Source organism: Acinonyx jubatus, chromosome X (assembly GCF_027475565.1).
Source record: "Acinonyx jubatus isolate Ajub_Pintada_27869175 chromosome X, VMU_Ajub_asm_v1.0, whole genome shotgun sequence".
Lineage (NCBI taxonomy): Eukaryota > Metazoa > Chordata > Mammalia > Carnivora > Felidae > Acinonyx > Acinonyx jubatus.
The window spans coordinates 116,660,223-116,664,674 of NC_069389.1; the positions used below are offsets into that span (position 1 = coordinate 116,660,223).

The 4,452-nt window shown below is 46.7% G+C and overlaps 1 pseudogene; it reads right to left on the bottom strand.

Annotated features, from left to right (window-relative positions):
• Nucleotides 1-1,606: 1,606 nt before the first annotated feature.
• LOC106986731 (glyceraldehyde-3-phosphate dehydrogenase-like) lies at nucleotides 1,607-2,846 on the bottom strand (annotated as a pseudogene).
• Nucleotides 2,847-4,452: the final 1,606 nt, after the last annotated feature.

A 4,452-nucleotide genomic window follows, 5' to 3' on the forward strand; every position in this document is an offset into this window, starting at 1 on the left:
TTCTCCCATTTGTGGGTTGTCTTTTCACTCTCTTGATAGTGTTCGTCAATGCACAAAACTTTCATTTTACTTTTTTAAGTTTTATTTTTTAAGTTTATTTATTTTGAGAGAGACAGAGACAGTGCCATGTGGGGTAGGGGCAGAACGAGAGGAAGAGAGAGAAAATCCCAAGCAGACTCCTCACTGGCAGCACAGAGCCCGACATGGGCTTGAATTCATGAAACCATGAGATCATGACCTGAGCCAAAACCAAGAGTCGGACACTTAACCAACCGTGCCACCCAGGTGCCCCAATGCACAAAACTTTTAAATATTATCAATCCTAATATATATATTTTTTCTTTTGCTGCCTGTGATTTGGGTGTCAAATTTAGGAAATCATTGCCAAATCCAAAGTCATTCAGATTCACCCCTATGTTTACTTCTAAGAGTTTTATAGTTTCAGCTCTTCCATTTAGGTTTCTGATTCTTTTTTTTTTGTTAAGTAGGCTCTATGCCCAATGTGGGGCTTGAACTAATGACCCCAAAATCAAGAGTTGAATGCTCTACCGAGTGAGCCAACTGGGTGCCCCAATTTTTGATCCATTTTTAATTAATTTTTTAAGAGAGTAGATCTTTTTTGTTTTAATGTTTATTTATTTTTGAAAGAGAGCACAAGCAGGGGAGGGGCAGAGAGAGACAGTGAGACAGAGGATCAGAAGCAGGCTTTGCACTGACAGCAGAGAGCCTGATGCAGGGCTCAAACTCACAAACCGTGAGATCGTGACCTGAGCTGAAGTTGGACACTTAACTGCCTGAGCCACCCACGTGTCCCTAATTAATTTCTGATTATAGTGTGAGGTAGGAGACCAAAGTCATTCTCTAACATGTGGATATCTAATTGTTCCAGTGCCATTTCTTGAAAAGTCTATTCCTTCCCCATTGGATGATCTTTTATCTATCTATCTATCTATCTATCTATCTATCTATCTTTCTACCTACCTACCTACCTACCTACCAACCTATCTCTTTATTTATGTATTTTAGAGAAAGAGAGAGCATGACGAGTGAGCAAGGGGCACAGAAAGAGAATCCTGCGAGGTGCATAAACAGAGGGAGACGAGGAAGAACAGAGGGTTGGAGCCTGGAGTTGGGCTCAAGCTCACCCAAAGCAGGGCTGGAGCTCATGAACCCCAAGATCATGACTTGAGCCAAAGTCAGATGCTTAACCGACTGAGCCACCTAGGCTCCCCTGGATGATCTTCTTGATTACTGGAGTTTTGTAGCAAGTTTTGACATTGGGAAATTTGAGTCTTCCAAGGTTCTTTTTTGGTAACCCTGGGTCCTTTGCATTTCCATATGAATTTTAGGAACATCTTGACTATAGCTTCTCTTGTTTTTGTTTTTGTTTTTGTTTTGGCTGGGTACAGTATACTTTATTGATGGTACATGATAAAGTAGGGTTCCCCAAGCCCCTCCCCTTCTTCAGGGGGTCTGGGATGGAAACTATGTAAGGTCGGGAGATTCTCAATGTGTTGGGGGATGATGAGTTAGAGCAAGGACTCCCCAGAAGGGAGGGCCTCTCTCTTCCTCTTGCTCTTGCTGGGACTGGTGGTCCAGGGAGCTCCTACTCCTTGGAGGCCATCTGGACCATAAGGTCCACCACCCGGTTTCCGTAGCCAAATTCATTGTCATCCCAGAAAATGAGCTTGAGAAAGCAGTCATTGAGGGCAATGCCAGCCTCAGCATGGAAGGTGGAAGAGTGAGTGTCGCTGTTAAAGTCACAAGAGACAACCTGGTCCTTAGTGTACCCCAGGATGTCCTTGAGGGGGTCCTTTGATGCCTGCTTCACCACCTTCTCTTTGTTTTTAAGCTTATTTATTTATTTTCAGAGACAGAGAGCAAGCATGAGCAGGGGAGGGGCAGAGAGACAGAGAAAGAGAATCCCAAGCAGGCCCTACACTATCATTGCTGAGCCTGACACAGGGATTGATCTCGGAAACCACGAGATCATGACCCGAGCTGAATTCAAGAGTCAGACGCTTAACTGACTGAGCCAACCAGGTCCCCCTGCTTCACCACCTTCTTAATATCATAGTATTTGGCAGCTTTCTCCAGGCGGCAGGTCAGGTCCACGATGGACACGCTGGTGGTGGGGACCCGGGAGGCCATACCAGTGAGCTTCTCATTTGGCTCAGGGATGACCTTGCCCACAGCCTTGGCAGTGCTAGTAGAAGCAAGGATGGTGTTCTGGGCAGCCCCTCACCATCACACCACAGCTTCCCAGAGGGGCCCTCCGCAGTCTTCTGGGTAGCAGTGGTGGCATGGACTGTGGTCATGAGTCCCTCCATGATGCCAAAGTTGTCACAGATGACCTTGGCCAGAAGGGCCAAGCAGTTGGTGGTGTAGGAGGCATTGCTGGCGTTCTTGAGGGAGTTGTCGTACTTCTCTTGGTTCACACCCGTCACGGATGTGGGGGTATCAGCAGAAGGGGCAGAGATGATGACCCTCTTGGCCCCACCCTTCAAGTGAGCCCCAGCCTTCTCCATGGTGGTCAAGACCCCACCGGACTCCACAATACTCGGCACCAGCATCACCCTATTTGATGTTGGTGGGGTCTTGCTCCTGGAAGATGGAAATGGGCCTTCCACTGATGACAAGTTTCTTATTCTCAACCTTGACCGTGTTGTGGAATTTGCTGTGGGTGGAATCATACTGGAACATATAGACTATGTAGCTGAGGTCAATGAAGGGGTCATGGATGGCGATAATATCCACTTCACCAGGGTTAAAAGCAGCCCTGGTGACCAGGCACCGAGTATGGCAAATCCATTTAATTTGACCTTCACCATCGTGTGTCGGGGACATGGCTGGCCCTGCACAAGAAGATGCGGCTGTCTGTTGGACGGGGAGAAGAGAGCCTTGATTGTAGCTTCTTTTTTTTTTTTTATAAATTTTTTTTAAATGTTTATTATTTTTGAGGGAGAGACAGAGAGCCAGCAGGCGAGGGGCAGAGAGAGAGGGAGACACAGAATCGGAAGCAGGCTCCAGACTGTGAGCTGTCAGCACAGAGCCCGACGTGAGGCTCGAACCCACAGACCGTGAGATCATGACCTGAGCTGAAGTTGGCCGCTCAACCGACTGAGCCACCCAGGCACCCCAATCATAGCTTCTTAAAGTGAGCTGAGCTTATAGCCACGACCCCAGTTCCATGTTGATTAGCAGCGCTTTTCATTTTTGAGGAGGTGGAAGTAAGGGAAGGGGCACACCAGAGGGCTACAGGGCCCAGGTCCTTGGGACTCCGGTGAGTCTGTGCAGCAGAATTCACAAAGGGAGCAGTAAGGCTCTGAAGTACCCATTCTCAAGCTTTCAGGAATCATGCAGTGATCTGCTTGTAAAGCAGGTTCTGATCTAGTAGGTCTGGGGGCCTGAAACTTTATTTCTTTCTTTTTAAGTGTATTTATTTATTTTAGAGAGAGAGAACATGAATGGGGCAGAGGGAGAGTGGGAAAGAGAGAATCCCAAGCAGGCTCTGCACTGCCAGTGTTGGAGCCCAATGTGGGGCTTGGACTCACAAACCGCGAGATCATGACTTGAACTGAAATCAGGAACTGGACGCTTAACCAACTGAGCCATCCAGGCGCCCCTGAAACTGTATTTGCAACAAGCTCCTAGGTGACACCAATTCTTCTGGACTCTGAAACAGACTTTGGAAAACAAGGCACAATTACCATTGACTTCTATGCAGTAGTCCAAAGTAGGAAGCTGAAACATCACTTGGATCTATCATTTAGGCTGTTCCTTATACAAGGGAAAAAAAAAAAAAAAAGGAAAAGAAAGGACAAGAAAACTAGGCCTATATGGGGGAAGAAAGGGAATTAGCAAAGTCCACAGAACTAGGTAGAGGGTAGGGGCAAAGTCTTGAAAATCTGGTTTGAGGCCTCTTTTATTTAATGTTTATTTATTTTTGAGAGAGAGAGAGAGAGAGAGAGAGAGCATGCACAAGCCATGGACCACAAGATCATAGGCTGAAGTCAGATTCTTAACCGACCGAGCCACCCAGGCATCCCTGGACTCTTGATTAAGTTTGCATTTCCCCCAACCTGTGGCTGTGTCCTGTGTCAATCATCTTCCATTCTGCCCCAGAGCACCTGTCCTTCCTGACGTCTCCAGCCGATTTCTCCCTCTTTTGCAGCTTGTTTTCAGTGTATTTCCTTAAAAGATAAAACATTAGGATTGAGCATTTGAATGTATTGGGTGTTCACACAAGCCACTCTGTGCATCCCCCTAGGACTTCCTCTGGGCATAGAATGAGGGGAGAGACTATGCATACGTGCAAAGTGGTTAAATTCCGTCTTTTCCAAAATATACAAAATTATACATGCTATGTGAAGGCAGAACTCTAAATGAGTCCCCAAGATTCTCCACACCCTGGTGGTGAATGTACACTTCCTGTGTAACCCAGAGATTGTG